This window comes from Tiliqua scincoides, chromosome 2 (genome assembly GCF_035046505.1).
Source record: "Tiliqua scincoides isolate rTilSci1 chromosome 2, rTilSci1.hap2, whole genome shotgun sequence".
NCBI lineage: Eukaryota > Metazoa > Chordata > Lepidosauria > Squamata > Scincidae > Tiliqua > Tiliqua scincoides.
The window spans coordinates 52,954,608-52,981,969 of NC_089822.1; the positions used below are offsets into that span (position 1 = coordinate 52,954,608).

The following is a 27,362-nucleotide window of genomic DNA, read 5'->3' on the forward strand; positions in this document are numbered from 1 at the left end:
CCTGTGGCAAGGAGTTCCACAGACTGACCACACACTGAGTAAACAACCTTTGTTTTCTCATCGTTTAGCAGCTCTGTCCTGCCACCGGTACTGATGTATATGTGCCAAAATATGTGCCGGTACTGATGTATATGTGCCACCAATGTATCCTGCTGTGGTGGGGGAGGGGTCAACCTGAAGGTAAAGTGGAGTTAAGTAAAAAACATTTGTTCTTATCACCAAGTAAGCTCTCAGACTGCCTATAGGTGTATTCAGTCATACACCAATGATTTTGGAAAAAGGGGAAGGGAAGTTTACAAAAGAGGGGAGAAGATCTGGCCTGGCATTGCTTTCAGATCCACCCTCTCCTGACTTCTCCCTGCCCCATGGCCCCTCTCTCTGCCCAGAAACATGCCATTCCTCACACCACCCATCCACACCCCAGCTCACTGGCACTGCTTTTCAGATATACAAAAGATTTCTACCAATCTTTGTAGTAGCCAAAAAATGCAGAGAATAGCTTAACTGGCAATCCTCATGTTATAATACAATGAGAAGCTTCTTCTATAAATAATAAACATGAATTTTTAAGAGTTCTAAATTAGTTTGCAATATGTTGGCATTTGTATTCTTGCAATGGCACCTGAGAACTCTGTGTGGGTGAGGCAAACAGCAGCAACACATTGCGTAAGCAAGAGCATGACACACCTGTTCATCGCATGTTACAATGCCTTGCCCAACCCTAATGGTAGCTGGGACATGAAGACAAGTTCCAGTGCCACTGGCAGGATGAATCAGTGGCGCTGAAACGGCACGCAGCCAGTACTCCTCCCCACCCCTGCAGTTCTCCACTTTCAGAGGAAGCGGATCTGACGTTGGTAAGTAGCTAGCAAGTTAGTTCCTGGTGAAAGTAGCAATTGCAAAGGCAGGCAGGATCCCTTGGTGACTCAAAAACTGGGTTGGGAAGATGCCATCTCCAGTTCATAAGAGTACAGCTTGTAGAGGTGGAACAGTTTCTAATTGACTGGTTAGAGCAGTGTTTCTCAATCTGGGGGTCGGGACCCACTAAGTGGGTTACAAGCCAATTTCAGGTGGATTCACATTCATTTTAATATCTTATTGTCAGTATGTTAGACTTGATGCTACCATGGGATGTGACTGTATTTGGGGAAATGTTACACATCTGTACTTTAAACAGGCTACTATGTATATGCTTTTAACAATGATAGTCAATGGGACTTCCTCCTAGGTAAGTGTGGGTAGGATTGCAACCTAGGATTGTTAAAACTTTCCTGCTTGATGGTGTCGCTTCTGGTCATGACATCACTTCTGGTGGGTCCCAACAGACTGTCATTCTAAAAAGTGGGTCCCAGTGCTAAAAGTTTGAGAACCACTGGGTTAGAGCATTCAAGTACTAAGCATGCACCAATAGTGACTACCAGCCTCGTTGGCCTGACCTGGTGAATGTCAACTGTGCATGTACAATAACAGGATAGCACTTCCAAAGACGTCTCATTATTAATTACAAATATGATAAGAGCTGAAGGGTAAGGGTGCTTGACTCATTATTGTTATGATGACCATTATTACTTTTTGTATAGTCAATGTAGTTGGCACATTTTACAGGGTGAAAAGCCTGGTCCCAAGGGGTTTGTAACCTTGACATTCACACAAGAAGACAATAGAATCAGGTTAGGTATAGATGGGAAGTGGGATGGAGGCAAGAATAAACCAGGCTCCATTGGATGTACTCACACATAGTTGCAATACTGGACTAGGGGCTAAGGCATGATGTGAAAACCTTCACAGAATAGGAGGCTGCTAAGAAGGGATTTGAAAGACACGAGTGAGAAAGGATCTTGCAGGTGTTCCAGAAGGCAGTTTCAAGTACTTTGATCAGTGAACATTTATATTGCAAGCCATTATTTGCTAAAATCAGCATCATTTGTTTGGGAGCATGTTCCAGAATGTAATCTACCACCTGCAGTCTGAAGAGGTTTGGTACATTGTACCAGCTCCCAGCACTGACACCAGTCCTTCAAAGGCCTGCATTGAGCCCTCCATGGCAGATCAAGCTTGTCACAGTAGCAGATAATATAGAGTGGCTCTTTCTTCTCTCCCCCAGCCACTGGCCAATGGGAGCATTCCCCGCAAAGGGGAAGTGATACACGGGACTCTGATGAATGCGTCCATTTGTAGATGGTAATGCTAGGAGAAGTGGTGAAATGGGTCTCTCACCTAAATGCCACTGTGATCACCAATGCTTTGAGTTACTGGCTGAGAAGCCTCTCTAATGGGCATGGGTTATCTACTGGTGTCTTGCTGACCCTCTAACCCAGTGTTTCTCAAACTGTGGGTCAGGACGGTGGGTCCCCATTCATTTCAATATTTTATTTTTTATATATGAGACTTGATGCTACCATGGTTTGTGACTGCATTTGGGGAAATGTGACAAACCTGTACTTTTAAAAAGCTACTATGTATATTCTTTTAACAATGATATTAAATGGGACTTACTCCTGCGTAAGTGTGGGTAGGATTGCAGTCTAGGATAGTTAAAAATTTTCTTGCTTGATGATGTCACTTCTGGTCATGACATCACTTCTGGTGGGTCCTGACAGATTCTCATGAGGAAGCCTACACCATGGCTTCCTCATGAGGAAGCTGATTGAACCATTCACTAATGAGGCTATACTATATATCCAAAACTAGATTGATAGGGCAAAACGGATGCCATTTTTGGAATCGGCACCCCAAATTCATATCAAACCACCATAAAGTTTGGGAAAAAATTTCTGACCCTCAATTTTGTAGGCCTGTGATTATCTGCTAGAACCAAATTCAAGAGTTAATTAAAGTCCAATTCTAACTACCCCCTGCCCCCTGCTGATGCAGCAGTGCAAATGGAGCATGAACCATATCCTGTGGTAAAGGTAAAGGAACTTTCATTCCCTTACCTTGGGTGAAGCCTCCACTGCGCCATGTGTGTCCTTGGATCTGTGCCAGTTACTTTGCTGGTGCAAGTCAAAGAGAGTAAGGCAGAGGGAAGGGGACAGGAAACAGAGTTAGGATCCTGCACACGCCAGTGTCACTGAGATCCACCCCTTCCCTTTCCCTTTCTGCCACCTGCCCACACCCTTACTACTCAGAAATTCCACCATTCCTCCCCAGCTCAACCCATTTCCCCCACCCCCCGCCACTCCCTGCCCCTACTGCTGGCTTATATTCACCAAAGATAGCTGGCAGCAGTCCCCTGGCCCCACCACCATTTGTGGTGGTAGACCAAAAATGGCCACAGGCGGAGCACTGTGCACACTGCGATATAGTCATTTACAATAGCTGAAATTTGTTCTTTCATTTGTGCTTTCATAAATGTCAGCACAGCCCAGATTGGATTGGGCTGTTAGAGACTTTTTACAGTTTTTTTATAGAGCGAGGAACTTTTCTCTTGCTTTGTGTAAGAAGTCCACATGCCCTGACAACAAGAAGACACTTTAAATATACACAGGCAAACACTTTGTAGTTGCATCTTTGAATGTATTTCTGGTCACATTATGGTTCTCAAAGCATGTTTTCGCTAACTTTTAAATTTGGCTCTTCTGATGGTGACAAACTGTTGGCATTTTCCCTGGCACTCTTCAGACACTTTACAGGCGACATTCGGTAGCATTGCTACAAGAGCAACAAAAATGTACACAGGTTATAGGCAGGTGAACGTACCTGTAGGAAAACCTTTCCAGTAGAACTGGATGAAGAACAGCTCTGCCACTTAGGATCCTTATGTTTTTCCCGTGGAAGGAAAAGGAACAGCTGTACTAGCTTAAGGCAGCAGAAATGTGGCTAAAAATAACACAAGCCTCTTTGCTGTGTTCTTGTCAATGTCTTGATAGTCTTTTCATAAAGCATAATTTCCTCCCAATGACATGTATATAAATGTTGGCTTCTTGCTCATAAATTAAAAGTTGTTAAGTGTGTGTGTGGGGGGGGGGGAGAAGGAGAATCCCAATCATTCCTTCTCCAGCTGCTCAACTGTTTATGAAATTGTTCAGAATGCTCTGTTTAATCACTGCAACACATACTTTGGCTTTTAAGGGAAAAGTACCTACGTGGTTCATAAAGAGTCTCATCCCCAGTAGGTCTCCTGCTGACATCTGGGACTGGTCCTTCCTCCCTTGTAATGAAAGTTTCATCGATACCGGTTGGCCTAGCAGCAGAGAAATCATCTGCTATATCTGTTTTTTTGCAGGGAAAAAGGGAAGTTTACCACAAAGAAGCATAGCTCTGTACCTAGGACTTGCTTTGTCCTTGTCCAGAAGCCGAATGATGAGGTATATAGCAAATTGATCAGTGTTATTTTATTTTTATGTAACATGAAGTCAGTATACTTGATCTTCAAGGTAATTTTAAAAAAAATCTTCTTTCTTGCTTTCCTTTTCCTTCTGCGTCATTCTATTTTGGATTGTAAGGTATTTGGGCAGGGATCTATCTATTGTCTGTGTTTTGCTTTTTTGTACCTTGTAAAGTACTTAATTAATAATAATCTGTGCATATTTGTCTCCAATTGCTTTGTGAACTTTAGTTATCAAAAAGTAGAAAATATCATAACCTGGCAACTAGATTGTGAGCATAATGGGACACACGTGCTGCTTTGATATGCAAATATTTGCTAGAATTCCCTGCCTTTAGGAAACAGTAGAGAAACCAACTCCCTTTACATCTAAACAAGACTCAATGCACACAGGCAAACAGACAAGTGCAGGGGTGTCAAACATAAGGGCCATGGGCCAAATGTGGGTCCTGGAAGCAATTTATCCAGCCCCTTTTATAACTGGGCTTTCCCAGCTCGTTAATTGGGCTCTCTCATATCTTAAAAATATGAACAAGATTTGCACATTTTGTTTTCTGTCATGTGTAGCTAATGAGTTTCTATGTGACAACAAAGTGCTTAATTTGGTCATCATCTGCTTAATGATATCACTTCTAGCCCTCAGCAGGCACCATGAATGCTAACTTTGGCCTTCTATATGAATCGAGTTTCACATCCCTGAACTAGCTAGTACAATTCAGCAATGGATCACATTCGGTCATTAAGGAATATTCATCCCTGGCTGACCCCCTGAGCATATTCCCTGGATAGGGATTCAAAATGCTTTCTAATTACCATGTAGCATAGGAGTAATGCATAGCACCTCTTTTTCTCAGATATTTTTGGTCAAGCCTTTGATATTCTGTCACACAGAAATACTGAAGAGCTGTGAAATCATTTGGTTTTGGAAAAGGAGAGCATCCTTAGGCAGGTTGATTGGAAAAGGGGGTCTAAGACCACCCCAGAAACTACCTAGCCATGGGCTGATACACATTCTTTTTGCATAACATTCAAAGTGTGAATGTCACCCACCCTGACAGAAAGGTGAACGCTGTTACAACCTCTCTCAGTCTCTCTCTCTGGATCAGATTTGTGAGTCCACTTCTTACACAGGTAGTATGAAAAAGAAAAAAAAAATGCAAATTACTCTCATTACTATTGTGTATCAGTTCTTAGACAAGTATGAATATCATATTTATTTTTGTACACCCTTCCCAATACAATTTGGTATGTATACTGGGTGATGAGAATATGGTAAGTTTTTTAAATTCTTATTAAACAATGAAGATTTGGGTCCCAATCCTAACCAGCCTCAGCATCGGTGCTGGGTGTCGCAAACATGCTGTAAGCCGCATCTGTGGCACCTAGACAGGAGGGGCCATCGGTGCTGGGACTCATTGCCACATGAATGACCAGCCGGCACTCTTCCAGCACTGGCCAGCAATGAGTATTTTTGGGGTAGGGGGGAGGCAGGGATTGGGCAGAATGGAGCTGATGGAGGGTAGGATCTGGCCAGGAGGGAGGCAGAGATGGCGACAACCTCTGCTGCTGTATTCTAACCCCCCTCTTAAGTTGGGTGACCCAACACAGTTCTCTTTGGCAAAAAGAGAGTTTTGTACCAGCTCAAACATGGGCACAGAGGCAAAAAGACCCATTGTTGCCAGCTGCTGCCTACTTCCTTCTTCCCCCGAGAAGACCTCTGGCAGTATTCCAGTGCCCACAGGATCTGGTGGTTATCACTTTGGCACCGCTGGAGCCGTGGGCACAAGAAGGTTTAGGATTGGGCTGTTAATCAACTCCAAAACACACAAATGGTGCTCCTCTTTCTTTTCTCCTTTTCATCGTTCTCCTACACTGGTTTTCTGTTAATATGTCTTTAATAAATGTTAAGGGTTTTAAAAAGTGGGTTTCAGCTTGTGCAGTTGGCCACTGCCCAAGTTTTGTGGAGAAGTACACATTTTGTGAGGATTTTCATTTTAAAGAGGCAAACAATAGCAAGGCTCACAAACTGGCCTATAGCATTTACATCTGTTCAGATCTAAAGCGTGAAATCAGTCAGAGTGCTGATTAATTTAAGCATGCTTGGAAGCTGATCCTGATTGGGTTTCCAAAATTAACAGCCCTGGGATCGTCAAGCAGAAGGCTATAAAGCTCTCAGTTGGCAATCAGCGGATATGATACTTTAATTTGTAACCTTGGAGAGATCCAAATACTTGAGGTTTCCACCCCTTCATGTTTTATCTCTTATTTTACAGCAGCAGATGCCTCTGAATGTTGGAATTACTGACAAGTTCTCTTATCAGCTATGCTGAGATAAAGAGCTGCTGGCATTTTGAAAGAACTTTGTTCTGAATTGACAAAGTGCAGGTGTCTTCACAGTCTGACAGAATGGCTGTGTGTGTGTGTACGTGTGTTGGTAATGTCGAAAGAGTCTGCAGTAGTGTTACTGTGTGTTACTGTTAGTGTTACTGTGAGTCTGTGTGTTACTGGCTATGACAAGTGTGAAATTAATATTCATTTAAAAAAATTGGCTTCTCTTAAAGTGCCAAAAAAGTACTTGGTACACTTTATTTCTGATCTTTTGAGTCTCTGAGTTGCTTCATTCTGAAAGGTAGCAATTCCCCCCCCCCTTGATTTTTTCTAATTGTGCACAGAAACATGGGATCCTCTGCTATGCATCGTTCAAGGTTTAGGGTTCAGGGGCCCAATTTGTCTTGGTACTTTTTCATGTGAAGTTCCAGGAGTGGTGAATCCAATGTCATTTTCTATGGCAAATCACCCAAGCTGTTTCTGAAAACTATTATAAACTGTGTCCTCTGCAAGATGTCAGAAATGAAGGCTGTGCCACTAAAGGAAAAGAGAAGAGAATTCAAATGCATGTGATAAAATATTAAGATTTTTTAAAAAATGGAAAAGCATTTTGGCTTTCAGAGTCTGATGTTTTGAAAGGGCAAACTATCTCAAGATGAAATTCACTCATTTCTAGAACATTGGAAGAGCAATTCAGCTAAAATGTCTCCCACTGACAAATACTGGCAAGCTCTTTTCTCTAAAACATCTTGTTAGACATAGAAAACAGAAATACTGTATTTCCCAGCTAGACTGTCTGTATGTTGAACTTACAGAAACTGCTCACAGTTCTTAGTTACCTATTACCTACTGCAAGTGAATAAGCAAAGGCAATGTATGTGTATACAGTACAATGCTTATGTGTGTGAACAGGATGATGAAGTTGGCCTCTGATCTACCCCTTCATCTCTGGTACTTTTGAGAGACTTCTTGGGGTGCAGGTGACATGCAAAGAAGTGTAGCTAGAGGGAGGCGGTACGGTAAGTAAGGCAGGCACCGCAGTGCTCCATGTAAGCCTTGCATTACTGTCACTACCCTGAATGGCTCTGACGATGAGGGACAGAGGCCACTTACACAGTGTGATGCAGCACCTGCTGTACTTACTGTGCCCCCCCCCCCAAGCTACAGGGACATGAATGCTTATAGGCCATTTAACACCCATGTGTCTGTGTTGTGCTGGTTTTGTCACCACCAAAGACTGGCTGCTCTTAAGGGCATGGGCTCCTTCTGTTGCTGGCCCATTATATGTTTCTGACTGAATCACACACCCCTTCCCATGCCTCCTCTTTATCTTTTCCCTGTTAAGATTGTATCTCCAAGTCCTTCATTTTTCAAATCTCTCCTCTTCGTTCCTTTTATACTAGGATTAGGAAGGAAAGAAGCACGGTGCCATTTCATATTTCTTGTTCCGCTATCCTCTGCTAAATGGATGGCAAAAAACCTGTTCCATACACTTCTGCCTAAAGCACACTGATTTACCCTTCTTAATGGCAGGGACAAGTCCTCCCTCTCTTTGTAGGTGCTCAGTGGTGGCTGCATGCTTTCTTAAGCCTACCCACCTATGTCATGGTTATATGTACTGCCTTAAGAACAGTCTGAAAGAATGACTTGAATCAACATCTTATTTTTATTGGGCCCAGGCAGAATTAGAAGACAGAGAATGGCAATTAGCAGTGTCACTTATGGTTAGTAAGTGGCATATATCAAGCCGGAACACTCTGAGGAATTATCCAATATCTGTCAGGAATTTCTAAACCTATTTGGTACTAGAAGGTATATACACTGAAACCTTCCTCCCCCCCCCCCCGAGCAATTACTACCATATCGCAACTACCTTGTTCATCATTGTATGCATATAAACAAGCAACTGTTGTGTGGACTGGTGTCTTTGTATCCTTTTTGTTGCCTTTCAGTTCCACTCATTTTTCTCCTTTTTCTTCCTATATTCAAATAATTTGTCTTCTTATAATGGTTGGAAAGGGTGAAGAAAATGGGTGGGACACTTTGGAAGGACAAATTGTGGGGTGAGGATAGGCAATTAAAGGTTTTTTTTATTGGTCCTAGTTGTTGGCAACCTTCAGTCTCGAAAGACTATGGTATTACGCTCTGAAAGGTGGTTCTGGAACAGCGTCTAGTGTGGCTGAAAAGGCCAATTCGGGAGTGACAATCCCTTCACTAAGGTGTTCACTAGGACAATTGGTCCTAGTTATGTTCTATCTTTCATCTAGTAAGAAATTAACAAAAAATACCCTACAGTAACATTTTTGTCCATGCGTACAGTTCCAAAGTATCCACTGTGAACTGGGGGTAATTCCCATGATTGCAATGACATTTTTTTTTCTAGTGTCTCTGATTATACAGATTACCACTGACTAGATCTGCAGCCAGACAGTTCATGCATTATATTTGTCCACATGAGAGCATAACTAGAACAGTTGGGACTGTTCACAATAGCTAATAGTTGCACGAACTCATTTTACAGTTCTACTACTGCACTCACACTGCAGCAGTGGTTCCCAACCTTTAGGGACCACTAAGGCAAAATTTGGAGATGGCGGGGACCACATGCAACCCCCCCCACCCTCACACACAAAAAATACAATTAAATTTGTAATACATAAGAAGATTATTTAATAATTAATGTGATGGCTGTGCTTGCATTTGCTTCACTAGCTGTGAAAGTCTTGGATTTATATGGAATACATGGAACACAAAATAATTTCCCCCCAACTCAGAGGTTTTCACACCCACCCAAATCAATCCAGTCTCTATTCTCCCACACCAGACCACATTATGCACAGCCCTTGCCTCTTTTAAGTGTGGAAAAACACCTCAAAAAGGGAGAGGGTAAGCACAAGGGGATTATAGACAAGTCATGCAAGGTAGTTAAATGAGCCAACAGAAAGCACACACAACCCTCCACAATTCTTTTTGTTACACAGCCCTGGCCCTGCTCCCCCCACTTGTGAGTCCAGAGTCCTTAGGAAAGTGTTCAACACAATTTAGGCAGGTCAGTCCTGAAGGAGAAGCACCAGCTCAGAGCAACATCTAAGAATGGCTGCTGCATGTCTCAGGAAGAAAAGTCCTTTTGTTGTGCACTGCAAGGTCTTTAGGGGGAAAAAAGCCTCTCTTCACTTCCTGTTCTAATTGCTGTCATGCTCTAGCTGTGGACTACTTTGGTTGGAGCTAAGAGAGTGTGAGCAAGCCTATAGGTAGGCTGCAGCCACAAAACAACAGCTGCCTACTCTGCCATTAGTCTGTGGAACTCCTTGCCCCAAGATGTGATGATGGTGTCTAGACTAGATGCCTTTAAAAGGGGGTTGGAGGAATTTCTGGAGAAGTCCATCACAGCCACAGTGTGACTAACAGCCCCATTCTAGGCATGTCTACTCAGAAGTAAGTCCCATTATGATCAATGGGGCTTACTCCAAGGTAAGCATGCATAGGGTTGCAATCTGAGGAGATAGGGGAACTGGCCAAGTGTGGGGTGGGGGAGGGCTCCCCATGGACAAAGCTGCTGCTGCTCTCTGAGGAGGAAGAGTCAGGGGTTACACTTGCTGTACTTGGCTACGGTGGTGCCTGTTCAGCAACTTCTGGAATTGCTTCTCCCCAGGTGGGCAGCTTGCAGTAAGATAGCAGAGATACTGCCTGTTTCCCTCTCCAAAAGGGGTGCCAAAACCTGGTTGCCTGGATCCCTTGCTCCACCCCTGGGCATTAGAAGAGCACATCCAGGGGGCCCAATCCTGCCAACTGGGGAGGGGGTACCAGGGCTGGGGGTTGAGCATACTGTTTCTCCCCTCTCCTGCTGCCACACTGCCTCCAACCCCCTTCCTCTTTGTTCTCTGGCCAGCTGGAGTCCGGACTCCCAGGGAAATCACATCCAGAGAAACCTACTCCCAGGGAACCCCCTCCCCCAGCCAGCTAGCCATGCCTTTGGGAGCCTGCTCCTCCTCCTCCTCATTACTCCCATTCCTCCCTCTTCTCAGGCCTCCCTACTCCTCCGGCCCCCCTCCTCCTCTGGCCCCTTCCTGCTCTGCCTGCCCGCCTGCCTGCAGAAGGGACTTCCCAGGTTGGCTGGAGTCCTGATCTGAGAAACCAGGCTGCCAGGGCTCACCTGAAGGCACAGGGTCAAGGAATGGAGGCAGTGGGTGGCAGGGCACCTCTGCTCTGCATGCAGCTGAGCCACGAGGCTGCACAAACATGTGGGCACCTTACAAGGTGCCTGCGCTTCACTTTTTTGCTTGTCTGGGCACTCACAGACAAGGAGGGAAGGGAGGGGGAGGGAGGAGGCAGCAGACGGAGAGGCTATGCTCTGATAGGCTTTGAACTGCTCTGATTGGCTGCTGGCACTGCAGAGGCTTTTTTTCTTCCTGGAAGGGCATTTTTTTCTTTTTTCACCAGAGACATCATGGACCACCTGGGGGGGCACTTCGGACCACGGGTTGGGAACCCTAGCACTACAGTATTGACCAGTTTCTCATTTAACTACTAAATTCCCAATATAAGAGGAGCTTTAGGGCCTGATCCTGACCATTGTGCACCAGCTCACCACCAGTGTGCAGTGTCGCAAACATGCCATAAGGCACCCTGCAACACTTACTGCCCAGCCAGCACAGGCATTGGATCAGTGCAAGCCCACGCTGAGCTAGTGCCAGGTGGAGGTCAGGACTGCTGCCCAGAGCTCCAGACAAGCTCCTGGCAGTGGAGAGGTGAGTGGGCATGTGGGGCCAGGCGTTCTGCGATGGGGGGAAGTAGAGGGAAGGTGGGGGAGGGAGGGGGTGGAGATGGTGTCAGGCTCTGCTGCCATATCCTGACCCCTTCCAGGTCTGGGAGGTCTGACATGGGTCTCCTTGAATCTGCCCCTGCTCGATAGTGGGCACAGATATGAGGAGACCCATTGGGGCTGCCTGGGGTTTACACGGGGTAAGGGAACGTAAGCTCCCTTATTCTGAGTAGCTCGGCGGTGCTTCCCAGCCCCTTAGGATACAGTGGTGGCCATTTTTATGCCACTGCAGCCCTGGGCGCTGGGAAGCTCATGATTGGGCTGTTAGATACAATCTGATGGATAGGATTTCTAAAGCTTTTTGCAGTATTTCTTGTTAGATGGCAATATCTAGCACGTGTAGGCCTCTGGCTTGGGGTTTTCAGGAAATGGAATGCAACAGAACCAAGATAAAGGCATAAGGTTATCCAAAAAATATTGTATAAACTGCTAAGGCAAATGCTCCAGCAAGAATATTAGACTATATTCTGCTGACTCAAGATCTATGAGGTCTGTTCGTGCTTGTTTTGTGACTGTATTCAGAAGCATCAAGATTCTTCTCCCCTTGCCACTGCCGTGTTGCTTTTATAGGAAACTGAGTAGCAATGACTATTCCTGCTGGAAAACATGATTTTCAATGTTCAACTAAATGATCTCCAAATTACAAGCCATTTTTAAAGCACAGATGCAAATGCTAATTTGGTTCTCATTTAGCACCTTGCGTTTCATGTGCAAAGTCAATGAAATATTTTTGTACCTGCTTTGCTTGAAAGTTTTTTTTTTTAATAGTGTTTTGTTAGCTAGTACAATGAAAACAACAGTTACTGTGAAAATCCTGAACCTTCATTTCTGAATGATGACAATATTGCTGGGAGGCCTTGCACTGACCCTGAACTTTTGTGTATGCTACCTACCATCTCAAGATCTATGGCTTTAGGGGTTTCAGATGTCCTGAATCCTGTTACTGGATTCATGACACCCACAGTTCAGAATGTCAGATTTGTTTAATGTGTTGAACAAGTTGCAAAGTTTTTCATTTGGCTTCATTTTGAGCCAGCTGGAAAAATAACGTTCCTCTCCCTCAGTACTACAGGAGTTGAACGTTGTCCTATGTGAGACATTCACCTGGAATTTTAGACACTTTGATTTTTCTCATGTATCATCAGTGTGATGTAGCAAATTATCTCCTGATGCAGCCCTTTCTAGCAACAGTACAGTGAACCCTTGTTTTAATAGACCTCAATTCAGTGGACCTTGTAAATAATATTGAAAAAAATATTTCTGCATACAACGAGGCACCTTATATAACTTTTTTCCAAAGATTTCCCTTATCTTCTCTTTCAGTAGGCAATTACTTGTATTTTTAAGTTTCTCATGCTCTTGATCCCTCAGCAGTCAACTTGGATCTGAAAGACAGTTGTGTATTTTTTGTATGGCTTATTAGCATATAAATTATATGGATAAAAAAATATGTATTCCTAAATGGATTGGAAGAGTGAAGTTACAATTTTTGTTGTCTTATTATTTTCCCATTTATATTACTATCAGGATTTAAGGGCCAGAACTTATGAATGAAAACCAGTGACAAGAATTAATAATTCCCAATGTGCAATAAGACTGTTTCTCCACAGTGAGAAAACATTGAATAAAGAAGAACACAAGGAACTTTTGGATGACAAAAGCAACAGTAAATATAGGGCTTGACCCACCATGTGAGCCATCGGATGACCTAGCGAATGGGTGGTGTCAAGAGAGTGAAGCTAAATTCAAACGCTTTGGGTTTTTTGTTTGAAATGCAGCTTCTGGGAGCTTTTGCTGGACACTGCATTTCCCTTGAGGAGGGAGACACCCTTATTAGAGACAGCAGGTGGAGAAAGGGACCTGCAGTGACTACTAGTTAAAGAAGGAGATTGCCCTTAGAAATACAGGGTGACATCAAAGGCTTGGACTGTTAAGTTTTGCCCTGGTGATATGGTGATGGCATCAGGCCTAGATGCTTTTAAAAGGGGATTGGACAAATTTCTGGAGGAAAAATCCATCATGGGTTACAAGCCATGATGTGTATGTGCAACCTCCTGATTTTAGAAATGAGCTATGTCAGAATGCCAGTGCAAGGGAGGGCACCAGGATGCAGGTCTCTTGTTGTCTTGTGTACTCTCTGAGGCATTTGGTGGGCCGCTGTGAGATACAGGAAGCTGGACTAGATGGGCCTATGGCCTGATCCAGTGGGGCTGTTCTTATGATCTTAAGACCTTTTTCATTTGGCAACGAGAGGGATGGCCAGAGAGATGAAACCGGACTGTTGCTTTTGCCTTTTTCAAAGCCCTGCAAGCTGTAGCCTAATCAGATTAGGATGTGAAAATTCCTTTTCCCCCCCAGGATTCATAAGACCTGGATTACCTAGGTTGGACCATGTGCCGAGGAGCATGACTCAGCATTGCATCTTTTCTTACTATTATTGGCTAGTTAAGATATGAAAAGAATAAGCTTTCATCTGGGGGTATGCTTTTTTGTAACTGACCATTGTTAGAGGTAGATTCCACTGGATAGAACTCTCCCTTTCCTTCCTCTGGTTCGCTTCCATTGTCTGAGATGAGATGCTACAATGCCTTACAGAACTTTCCAGTTACGTAGGCCCCATTCTGTTGCCTGTTCATCCAGTTTTGAGGGATACTTTTGAGGTTCTTCACAATCTGTTTTGATTTTCACCACACTGAATAATTCAGTATCACCTGCAAACATGGCTACCTTGCTGCTTATCCTTAACCCACCAGATTGTTTATTAATGATTTATTACGTTTTCTTTGTAGAAATATATGTGAAACATCAGCGTTCTGTACTGAAATCTAAAGCAGACAACCAGCCTGATTATGGAATAGCTTCCATAACTGTCAAAAACAGCATTAATAAACTTATTCTGTAAACTTACCACCCATATAGATGGACGATCCATCATTATTTTCCTCCTAGTATTTGCTGCTTCCTCTTCATGGGTTATTAGAATTTCTCTTGCTTCATTGGTCAGTTGCAGCATATAAGCAACACACGAGTCTCCAATTCAATCTCAGGTAAGGGTTCTTTGTCCCCCACAGTACCAAGAAAAGAAGACATATGAGTCTTCCTCAGACGCTGTCATTTTAATACAAAGAAAATCATGCCTTATAGTCTTCCAAAGTGCCTTGGCAGTCAGCTGAAAGTGGCAATTTTGTTTCTGAAAAGAAGGGTCCCTTATATTTGCTTATGGCTGTAAAAGGGATGGGGGCGGGAGTTGGTTCTTAAATCCAATACACTGAAGCATTTGTTTGTCCATTGCCTTTTCTATAGACCATAAAACCTTTAAAAATAAAGTGCTTTAAGCATACAACTATAAAAACTTTATCACCGATGCTTCCGTTTCTGGCAAAAGTGACAGTCTATTTAAATAAGCACTTCTTATGCCACTCTCTTGCCATTGTATTTCAGTATTGTGCTGGTGTAGATTGTGCACAATCTCCAAAATTACAAGTAAAATTGAGATGCAGGTGTGAAAAAAAAACTGACAGAAATAGTATTTTTTTTTCCTAAATCAGTTCCTGAAATTCTTGAAGTTGATGAAACAGTGGTTTCATCACAACGTCTCTCAAACGTTTTTTACAGGGGCCATCTTTGTGTTCTCTGCTGTGTGTTCAAGGTGCAATGGAATGGGATCGGATTGCAAAAAAAAAAAAAAAAAAGGAAAATATTTTCTCTCTTGAAAATATGCTAACATTCTTCCTTTTAACAAGTGAATCTGCTGTGTAGATTTACTTTGGTAGACTAGATTGCTGAAGACTTTGTGTGCATCAGTGGTTATGTGGTACAACAGACTAAAGGCCCAATTCTATTCAATTTTGCAGGGCTGGTGCTGCTGTTGTTACCAAAAAGGGCTGTTATGTTTTAAGGGGAATTATTATATTACCCCTTTTGGAAACCTCAGGGTCGCAGGCTGGATAACAAGACAGCGTAATGCAAAGAAATTCCCTTGTAGCTTAAAGAGGAGACTGGGAGAAAGGTAATGTTCAATCAAAGATTATATTTTTATTACAAAACACACAAAGGTAAACATAATACATTTCTTGGTTCTAGTAGTTGGAAAATGTACCTAGCTTTTATGGTGGTTGCATGTGCTATGTATTTGGTGCATCCGAGAAGGAATCAGAAACAGATAGGTTGTAGGGAAGGATTTAAGGGGTCCCTTAATCTGCTAAACCCAGTTTTGTCTATCTAAAGATGGGGGAAGAAGGGAGGAATAGATGGGGAAGAAGGGAAAGAGTTTCAGAAACGCAGGATAGTTACCTGTCCTGGGGAGCAGTTGGGGAGGGGAGAGTCCTGTGGAGGACCTTTTGCCTTGGAGGGGGCAGCCAGAGAGAGAGAGCCATGTGGCGGAGTTCTCTCTTAAAAGGGGCTTGGCTGACCTGGAAGCTGACCTAGAATGACCGGGTGTATCCCAGAGCTGTGCACATGCTCAGTATACACACAGTGGTACACGTGGAGTATGTAAAACAGTGGGAGGGTCCAGAGATCAGCTATCAGCAAAGGCTGACTCTGGGGGAGGGGGGTAGCTTGCTTCCTGTTGCTACTGGACTTTGGAGTCAGGATGTAGCTTAATGGCTGTGATTTAGTTAACAATAGGTGGAGGCTAGGTATTTAGACTTTGCTGCCAAGGTCCTCCTCCCTTAAGGTGTTTGCATATTCAGTGATTGACTTAAACAATAAAGACATTTCCAGTGTCCCTAGAGAAAATGAGTCTTTCCAGACTGAAGGTGGCCAACAACATGAGAAATGAGTGAGCTTATGATTTGACTCCTTTTGTGGCCTGTAAGAGAAGTTTTAGGCCTACATTTTAGTCCAAAATACATAACCAGATATAAAACCACAACTTGGAAGGGAAAAGGGGATTTTCACGTAACACTGTGCCAATGGAGTATGCACTGCATCCTGTGCTGGGGAGGCAGTCACAGAGGCTTCCTCAAGGTATGGATACATTTGTTCCCTTACCTTGGGACTGCATTAAGGATGCACTGGTGCTGGAAAGTTGGATAGGATTGGGCCCTTAATAGCTGGGAAGTAGTATCCATGTCATGGAAGCTTGCAGGAAGTCTAACAGCCCAATCTTAACCACCTTTCCAGTGCTAATGCAGCTGCAGTGTTGCCCCAAGGGAAGAGAACCTTGAGGAGGCCTCCATGACTGCGCTCCCACTATAGAATTCAATGCATGCCCCGTTTAGCATAGCTGCAACAGTGCTGGAAAGTTGGTTAGGATTGAGCTATCTCCTGATCTTGGTAGTGGTGGTAGTGGGTACTGGATATATAGGCTTGATGGAGCTAAGTGAGAGTATTGTTAGGTGTGCTTTATAGGAATTTGCAATATGTGCATTGGAGGGGGGGGGGAGAATATATTTCATATGCAGAGATCAAATGTAGTGGCCAAAAGCACAACTCAGTGGAATGGCATACAAAAAGAGGGAGACAAATTTTTAAAGTTGCAACAATTGGCAACTTTTATTGTGGGGATAAAAATAAAACAATGGGAGGCAGTCAAAAATTAAAGGCAATGTAATTTATACCTTTAATTTAGGCAATTTCTAGGTAAAAGAAAGGAAGTTCAGGAAATTCTAAGAAAGGGAGGGGGCACATGAAGGTGTAAACAAGGAAGGGAGGAAGGAGCAGGAGGAGAACATTGGGAAGTCAAGTCTACCCAGGGAGAACTGGGGCTGGATGGTTTCATGGTAGTGAGGGAGAAGGGGGAGAGGACAGGAACCTTGGAGAAGGCAAAGATTGCCAGGTGATGCAAACCCCTAGTGACCCCACTGCCTCACTGAAGAGAAACATTGCCTTTTGACATCAATAGTCATGCAATTCCAAATATGGATTGAACTAAATTAATAAAAAAAACAAAACATGAAACAATGTGTATTAATATATGACATCAAAGCTCTTGCTGCCTCTTTCTGAAAACCCTTCATTAATGAAACTCGGTTAACATTTGCCTTTATCTTGTTATATATTGCCTTATTATTTTGTGCTCTCAAAAGTCTTTTGAAAATAATTTATTCCTACCTGCAAGCAACTGGCAGCTAATTATTATCCTTAGAGACTCCACACAACCATCCATCGGTGCCTGCCTTTTTTAGTTAAGGAAGTTAGCATTGGAAAACAAAAATATAGACATAGTTTGGGTTCATTGAGGTAAAGTAATTCCAGGTATTATAGAATGCTCTGGAGGATCCTTTCCTACAAAACCTAAACTGAATCCTGGTGTCGTGTGTGTGTGTGTGTGTGTGTGTGTGTGTGTGTGTGTGTGTGTGTGTGTGTGTGAGAGAGAGAGAGAGAGAGAGAGAGAATGCTTTCCTCTGTGAGTTTTAATCTGTTTACTTTCTGTTCAAATATTTTATTGTATTTGTCTTATTTTCTCGGGTATGCTGCTTTGGTGGAAAGTAGCATAGATTTCAATACTTTATAAATAACAGCCCAATTCTAAGCATGTCTACTCAGAAGTATGTTCCATTATAATTAATGGGGCTTATTCCCAGGTCAGTGTGAAGACGACTGCAGCCTCAGTTACTGGTAACTCAGAAATGTACCTCACAGAATTGTACAGGTGGGGGTCATGCTGAAGGCCATCCAATCTGGCTGACATCTCAGCAGTGGCCAGAAAGGCCTTTGCCCATCTTTGATTGGCATCCTTAACTTTGATTGCCATCCTTAAACTATTTATGTTTCCAGATGGTCACATCTGGCCATAGCGACACATATCTTGGTAACACTTTTTTTTTTTTTAAACTACAGCAGCATGCTATTTGTGGGGCTGCGTGTTCTTCCAATAGATACACAGTTAGTTGGGACCTGGTGAGAACTTTCTCTATGGTTATAGCTAGCAGTTAGCTTATAGCATTCCCTTTCCAAAGAGGTTGACTCCATTTTTACGGGCATTTTGCCAAGCAGAAATTATGGTACTATTCTGGTGTACTTTTAATATGTGACATGAGTTTTATCTAGCTGTTTTACTGTTTTTAGTCCTGCTCCTCCTTTGTTTTTTATTGTTTTATCCTGATTGTAATATGAATAATTCTAAATTGAGTATTGTACTGTTCTTGGTGGTTGTTAGCTACCTTGAAAATAATTTTTATGAGGACAAGATTGGATATAACTACCTAAAATAAGACTATCTCTGTCTCTTACTCTCCTTCTCTAGATAATATAATACGCAGACGAGCCCCTAGAACAACGGTGCAGCAGATTAAAGATGCATAGAAAACAAAGAATGAGGTCTATTAAGGACAGCCAAATGTTCATCAACTGCTGTTTTGTTTAATTATTTCCCAAGTTTTACCCAACTTCCCAAACGAGGTTCCCAGAAATAACACAGGCCTACAAAATTGAGGGTCAGAAAAGTTTTTCCCAAACTTTATGGTGATGGGGTGCCGATTCCAAAAAAGGCATCCGTTTTCCCTATCATGTCTAGTTTCGGAGATATAGTATAGCCTCATTAGTGAATGGTTCAAGCAGCTTCCTCGTGAGGAAGCCTACACCATAGGCTAGGGCAAAATGATAGGGCAAAATGGATAGGGCAAAATAGATGTCATTTTTGGAATCGGCATCCCACATATACCCAGGAATTGGTGTAACATTTAAGGAAGCAAAATGTGAGTTGGCCTGTGTAATTAAACATGATAAAATGAATATTAGGCTAGGGCAAATTATAGGGCCTGTGTAATTAAACATGATAAAATGAATAATAAAATGAATGATAAAATAAATAATAATAATGAATAATAATAAAAATGAATAATAAAATGAATAATAAAATGAATAAATAAACATGATAAAATGAATAATAGGCTAGGGCAAATGATAGGGCCTGTGTAATTAAACATGATAAAATGAATAATAGGCTAGGGCAAAATGATAGGGCAAAATGGATGCCATTTTTGGAATCGGCACCCCACATATACCCAGGAATTGGTGTAACATTTAAGGAAGCAAAATGTGAGTTGGCCTGTGTAATTAAACATGATAAAATGAATAATGAAATCATGGCCAGCCAGCCCATGATGCGAATGTTGACATTCACATCAGGCTACAGATGGAGGGGGAGCAGTGAACAAGATGCATGATGCCTCCCTCCAGTCAATTGCCAATGGAGCCATCTCTTTTACCTCCCAATATGCTCTGGGTTTCCTACTTTGTTTAAACAGCTTGCATGAAGAAAGAAGCTAGGTAAGGGAGCAGGATCATTGCTTTCTGATCCTGTCTTCTCACTTTGCTACTTCCTCCATGTGAACTATTTTCAAAACTTCAAGTCTTCAAGGTAGATCAATCTATAAGAACTAAATATATTAAAGCACCTGTTAGGAAACTCTGCAGTTTTGGTTCAGGGACTACCAAAGTCTTTGGAATGAAACCCACTGTATTTAGTGAAAATGTTTTCATAATCTTGCGTTCCAAAGGAGAACTCTGTGAATAACAAAATAAATACCTTTCAGAGCTAGTACAATATAAAAGATATTATGTCAATTCATTCTTTGTTTCTCATGGACTCAAGCAAGTAACAATATTTCTAATAAAATTATAATGCTCCAATTAAATATCCAAGCAGTAGTTTCAAGCAAATGTAGAAAACCATTCAAACATTAAGAATATAATTATGCATGTATTGCTGGAGTAATTTGACTTTGTGACTTTGCTTATCTCTTGTATTCACTCTAAATCTCAGTAAGTGCTGTTTAGTGATCAATATTTAATTAACTTACAATAAAGCTGCTTTTTAAGATGCAAATTAAATACTTGAATGAGACACTTAAAGAAGAAAAATGGAAAGGCCAGACGAAGGGAGGAAATTGCATAATTGCCAAATCAGATGTGTCCTTTCCTCGCCACTGGTGTCACCTGCCTTGACCACTATCAAAGAGTGAAGCTGAGATTAGGTGATGAAGGATGCGTGAGCATCCCTGTGTTCGACCCGAAATGGAATTGTGCTTTTGGAAATGTTCCAAGTGAACACCTACAAAAGGATGAGCCACTGTGAACCATCAGTTAGATGGTTTGTATAGGCTCAAGTATGCCCACAAAAGGTTAAGTCTTTGCAAGGTTGAAAGGTTTCAAAGGTCTGAATGAGATGGAACTTTTGCTCACAGTTGAGTCACTCACAAAGCTTCAGACTTCTGTAGGTGCATTTGTGGTCATCTTGATTCCACTTCTATACCTTCAATATTTTTGAGCTCCCTTAGTAGAATGTTTGAAACATCTCTTCAGGTCATAGACGGGAACATGCCCTAACAAGAGTGGGAGGAGGCAAGCAAGCAATCTCTTGAAAGAGGTTCCATGTAAAGTTCAAAATTAATATTCACACAATGCAAAGATACAGAAAGCCTTATTGGAGAAAAGAACATTCAGAACAATCAAGTGAGAAGAAAAATATGGAATTTATCAGGGAAGCAGTTCCCCCAGTGTCCTCCCTAGTTACATATACTCAGTGAATCCTAACCTCATTAAACCATGAGTTGTTGGAACAATTATCATCTGAATATTTTTTAGAAATAGTAGGCACACATCCCTTGCTTTTCTGACTGGAAAATTTTTCTTATAAAGAACTATTAACAAAGGAAAGTGATACTCTCTTTTTATTATTTACCACGGAGTGGTTTAAAAGGGCTCTATGCCCCTTTCAGGCCCTATTTAAGAGATACTCAAGGTGACATAAGGCCCAATCCTATCCTCCACCAGCCCATAGCGTGCATTGCTACCAATGGAGCGAATGCTGCATAACATGTTGGGGAGGGGGTGACCAGATGACCTGGGAGAGGAAAGTAAAAAATTCTTGTACTTAACTCTTCATAGGTCGCCTGGGTATTGGTGGGTCTCTGACAGAGGAGTGCAGCACTGTAAAACTGTGCCCGCTAAGCAATCCCTGTCAGAGTCTCAGGTTACAATCCTATCCACACTCACCTGGGAGTAAGCCCCATTGACTATAATGGGACTTACTTCTGACTAGACATGCATAAGATTGGGCTCTCAGAAGGATACAATGGTCAGTGGTGTCGAATTATAAATTTATTTTCTGTTAGAGATGTAGTGTACAAGATCAGCTTGACTACAATTTTTGGGGCAATTGAATTGAATTCCTTATCTGGCTTTTTCAACCCTCCCAGTCAGGACTAGCTCCAGCCTTTTCTTGGCTCTGGGCAAGAGATGCAGAGAGGGCTTCCTTAAACCCACTTACATAAGAGCAGTTGGGGCTCAGACCTCATACTTGCCCCATAGCAATGGCAGTAGCTGATGCTTTCTTTATGTCTCTGTCATGATACCATGAATCAGGTTTGTTCATTCAGTGGTTTGCCTGTTCCCTCCCATCCAAGGGGATGTTGGTAGCATGCAAGAGAATGAGCAGCAGCAGCAGCTACCACTTTCTTACCACTGAGCCTGAATGAAGAGCAAAGGAACAAAACAATGGTGTCAGCAAATGCTCCTGCTTCTCCTTGATGGAATGGTGTGAAAGGAAAAGAGTGAGAAAAAGCTGTTGACAGTGGATGTAGGAGTAAGAGTAAGGTGCAGCTTCCAGGGCACTTTGGGTTGGCAGTGGTTGACTACACCATGCAGGTTTACATGATGCCGAGTTATGCTTCATTTAGCAATAGCAGTGTTGAACTGCGCCAGTGCATGTTGTGACAAAGCATAAGTGTACCTTATGCTTAAGGCAAAGCATAAGTGTACCATAAGCACTTCTCTCTCTCATTCTAGGTAGCTGAGCTCCAAATGACACAATGAAATGGCACCAACGATGTGGGCAAGTGTAGCTGGGAGGTCCTGGAGGCCAAATTTAGGCTTTTAGGCAGGAAGCTGAAAGCCAGGACCTCAAAGGTAGCGTTCTCTGAAGTGCTACCTGTTCCACGTGCAGGGCCAGCTAGGCAGGCAGAGATCAGGGGTCTCCATGGATGAGACGGTGGTGTAGGGAGGAGGGGTTTAGATTCGTTAGGCACTGGGGAACGTTTTGGGACAAGCGGGGCCTGTACAAGAGGGACGGGCTCCACTTGAACCAGAATGGAACCAGACTGCTGGCGCATAACATTAAAAAGGTGGCAGAGCAGCTTTTAAACTGATCCCTGGGGGAAGGCCGACAGGAGCCGAGGGGCATCCGGTTCGGGACTCCTCATCCCTATGGGATGAGGATGGGGAGGTTAGAGAATAACAAGATAAAGGCAGAGTAGGAGAAGAAATTGGGAAAGGTAGTGTGATGGGATGTGATAGACGGTTTGGCACAATGAGAGGATGTGGGGACAAAGGAGCGAATAAGCAGCACATCCTGGGGCATTCTGTGTACAAATGCTTTTATGCGAATGCCTGAAGTCTATGAGCAAAGGTGGGAGAACTGGAATGTCTGGTGACAAGGGAAAATATTGACATAGTGGGCATAACGGAAACCTGGTGGAATGTGGAGAATCAGTGGGATACCGCAATCCTGGGCTATAAACTCTACAGGAGGGACAGGCAGGGGCGTGTTGGAGGTGGGGTGGCCGTTTATGTTAAGCAAGGGATAGAATCCAGCAAAGTAGAGATTGAAGGTGGGTCCGACTCCACCGTCCGGACCCACCTTACCAGGCTTGTGCAGCGATGTAATACTGGGGGCGTGCTATCATCCTCCAGACCAGAAATCGATGGGGACCTTGAAATGAGGAAACAGATCAGGGAGGTGACAAGGAGGGACAGGGTTGTAATCATGGGGGACTTCAATTATCCTCATATTGACTGGGTCAATTTGTGTTCTGGTCACAATAAGGAAACTGGATTTCTTGACGTGATAAATGACTGTGGCTTAGATCAGCTAGTCACGGAGCCCACCAGAGGACAGGTGACTCTGCATTTAATATTGTGCGGTATGCATGACCTGGTTAGAGATGTAAATGTTACTGAGCCATTGGGGAACAGTGATCATGCTGCGATCTGTTTTGACATGCACGTTGGGGGAAGAATACCAGGCAAATCTCTCACAAAAACCCTTGACTTCCGACGGGCGGACTTCCCTCAAATGAGGAGGCTGGTTAGAAGGAGGTTGAAAGGGAGGGTAAAAAGAGTCCAATCTCTCCAGAGTGCATGGAGGCTGCTTAAAACAACAGTAATAGAGGCCCAGCAGAGGTGTATACCGCAAAGAAAGAAGGGTTCCACTAAATCCAGGAGGGTGCCCGCATGGCTAACCAGCCAAGTTAGAGAGGCTGTGAAGGGCAAGGAAGCTTCCTTCCGTAAATGGAAGTCTTGCCCTAATGAGGAGAATAAAAAGGAACATAAACTGTGGCAAAAGAAATGTAAGAAGGTGATACTGGAGGCCAAGCGAGTCTATGAGGAACGCATGGCCAGCAACATTAAGGGGAATAATAAAAGCTTCTTCAAATATGTTAGAAGCAAGAAACCCGCCAGAGAAGCGGTTGGCCCTCTGGATGGTGAGGGAGGGAAAGGGGAGATAAAAGGAGACTTAGAGATGGCAGAGAAATTAAATGAGTTCTTTGCATCTGTCTTCACGGCAGAAGACCTCGGGCAGATACCGCTGCCCGAACGGCCCCACCTGACCGAGGAGTTAAGTCAGATAGAGGTTAAAAGAGAAGATGTTTCAGACCTCATTGATAAATTAAAGATTAATAAGTCACTGGGCCCTGATGGCATCCACCCAAGAGTTATTAAGGAATTGAAGAATGAAGTTGCAGACCTCTTGACTAAGGTATGTAACTTGTCCCTCAAAACGGCCATGGTGCCAGAAGATTGGAGGATAGCAAATGTCACGCCTATTTTTAAAAAGGGAAAGAGGGGGGACCCGGGAAACTATAGGCCGGTCAGCCTAACATCCATACCAGGTAAGATGGTGGAATGCCTCATCAAAGATAGGATCTCAAAACACATAGACGAACAGGCCTTGCTGAGGGAGAGTCAGCATGGCTTCTGTAAGGGTAAGTCTTGCCTCACAAACCTTATAGAATTCTTTGAAAAGGTCAACAGGCATGTGGATGTGGGAGAACCTGTGGACATTATATATCTGGACTTTCCGAAGGCGTTTGACATGGTCCCTCACCAAAGGCTACTGAAAAAAACTCCACAGTCAGGGAATTAGAGGACAGGTCCTCTCGTGGATTGAGAACTGGTTGGAGGCCAGGAAGCAGATGGAGAGAGGTGAATTTTCACAATGGAGAGAGGTGAAAAGCGATGTGCCCCAAGGATCTGTCCTGGGACTGGTGCTTTTCAACCTCTTCATAAATGACCTGGAGACAGGGTTGAGCAGTGAAGTGGCTAAGTTTGCAGACGACACCAAACTTTTCCGAGTGGTGAAGACCAGAAGTGATTGTGAGGTGCTGCAGAAGGATCTCTCCAGACTGGCAGAATGGGCAGCAAAATGGCAGATGCACTTCAATGTCAGTAAGTGTAAAGTCATGCACATTGGGGCAAAAAATCAAAACTTTAGATATAGGCTGATGGGTTCTGAGCTGTCTGTGACAGATCAGGAGAGAGATCTTGGGGGTGGTGGTGGACAGGTCAATGAAAGTGTTGACCCAATGTGCGGCGGCAGTGAAGAAGGCCAATTCTATGCTTGGGATCATTAGGAAAGGTATTGAGAACAAAACAGCTAGTATTATAATGCCATTGTACAAATATATGGTAAGGCCACACCTGGAGTATTGTGTCCAGTTCTGGTCGCCGCATCTCAAAAAAGACATAGTGGAAATGGAAAAGGTGCAAAAGAGAGCGACTAAGTTGATTACGGGGCTGGGGCACCTTCCTTATGAGGAAAGGCTACGGCGTTTGGGCCTCTTCAGCCTAGAAAAGAGACGCCTGAGGGGGGACATGATTGAGACATACAAAATTATGCAGGGGATGGACAGAGTGGATAGGGAAATGCTCTTTACACTCTCACATAATACCAGAACCAGGGGACATCCACTAAAATTGAGTGTTGGGCGGGTTAGGACAGACAAAAGAAAATATTTCTTTACTCAGCGTGTGGTCGGTCTGTGGAACTCCTTGCCACAGGATGTGGTGATGGCGTCTAGCCTAGACGCCTTTAAAAGGGGATTGGACAAGTTTCTGGAGGAAAAATCCATTATGGGGTACAAGCCATGATGTGTATGCGCAACCTCCTGATTTTATAAATGGGTTATGTCAGAATGCCAGATGCAAGGGAGGGCACCAGGATGAGGTCTCTTGTTATCTGGTGTGCTCCCTGGGGCATTTGGTGGGCCGCTGTGAGATACAGGAAGCTGGGCCTATAGCCTGATCCAGTGGGGCTGTTCTTATGTTCTTATGTTCTTATGAAATTTCAAGTAGACCGTGAGTGATATATAATCAGATCTGTCAATGAAGAGTGCTTTAAAATTGCCTGTGTCCTATCTGTGCTATTAACACAGGCTGAAGAACCTAAGGTGATACATATTCTTTTGACAGATGCTGATCACTATCTTCTCTGTCATTGTCTTTGCTTCTCTGTCAAACAAAGCAAAGATTGTTTGGATATTAGTGAGATTGCTTTTCCCTTTCAGAGTGAAGTTTTTGCTTATCTTTTTTCTGTAATGCTCTCATTCTGGTGTAATTCTTTGCACCCTTTGGAAAATGTGGCATGTAAAAATGGATAATCTACCTTCAGTTAGATGTACTATTTATAGATTCATCATCTAGCATATGGCTGGAGATCACAAAGGACAAATGCCTAGATTGTGGAGTGGCCTCCCCAAAAAGGTTTGCATGTCCCTCTCAGTGTAGGCATTCCAGTATAGCCAAGACGTCCACTGGGCTTACTTACAGCCCAATCCTTTTTTTTTCTTTTTTAATTTTTTATTATTTTCCAAAATAAAACAAACAAGTATAAACAAACACATAACAAACACAAACTCAATACACAACACACACACAAAAAACAAAAAAACCCACACTGTTGGAGGGTTCAGACAATCATATATCAATATATCTAATCAATCAATACATATCTTCTAATCTTCTTCTTCTTCTAGCTTAGCCTCTTAATATCATCTATCTATATCATATCTTATATAATATATCATGTATACAATATATTCATCTATATGCCCTATCTTATACATCTACATTTTCAAGCAAGCATAAAATTATCTCCATTGCTCTATCTGTGTCAGTTTACGCTGTTAATCCAAAATCACTGTAAGCCTATCCATTTCCGCCACATTTATTATTTTCTCTATTAATTCATCTTTTGTTGGAATTTTAATAACTTCCCAGTATCTAGCATATAAAATCCTTACAGCAGTTAATATCATAATAACTAAATACACATCATTTTCTTTATCTATAATATCTAAGATAATATTAAGCAAATAACTTTTGCAATTGAAGGAAGACTTTCTTTTGTTTTTGAGATGAATTTAAGCCACTTATGTTGACAGAGTAAATGCTCCATCCTGCCTTAACCATCATGTGTCTTTTTACTATTCACCTTCTCCTTCTTCTTGTTGCTATCAGAGTGCCTCCTTGCCCCTCTAGTTTCTTCCTTCTCCAATTCCTCAATTGTCTCTGAATCATCTGATTTCTTTTCTTCCAGCTCCATTTCTACACTTTCTAGTTCTTTTCTTCTCAATTCCTCTTCCTCATTTTCTTCATTTTTCATCTCACCTTTCATCACTGTATTCAAAAAAATTTCTGCTTTCATTGTTGAATTTATATTATATCTCTGAGACTGGAATTGAAAAAAACTTAGCTTCCGGGGGAAGCCATCTATATGGTATTTGCTTTTAAAAATTTTAATAGCTCTTCATATTCTTTTCTCTTCCTTCTCACTCTCCATGGGACATGTCTCAGAATTTTCACTTTGCTACCCTCCACCATCCATTCCTTTTCCTGTGAGATCATCAATATTTTATCTCTGTAAAAAGTTCTGATGAA

General features: G+C 42.8%; 1 long non-coding RNA gene across 1 annotated transcript in view; it reads right to left on the reverse strand.

Moving 5' to 3' along the window:
- The window catches only part of LOC136639627 (uncharacterized), a 30,016-nt gene extending 26,257 nt beyond the window's left edge, over positions 1-3,759 (reverse strand). The window contains exons 1-2 of the long non-coding RNA XR_010793705.1: positions 3,700-3,759; positions 2,937-2,993 (exon numbers count right to left, since the gene is read on the reverse strand). This is a non-coding gene — a long non-coding RNA (uncharacterized lncRNA). The remainder of the gene's footprint in view (positions 1-2,936; positions 2,994-3,699) is intronic.
- Between the last annotated feature and the right edge of the window lie 23,603 nt (positions 3,760-27,362).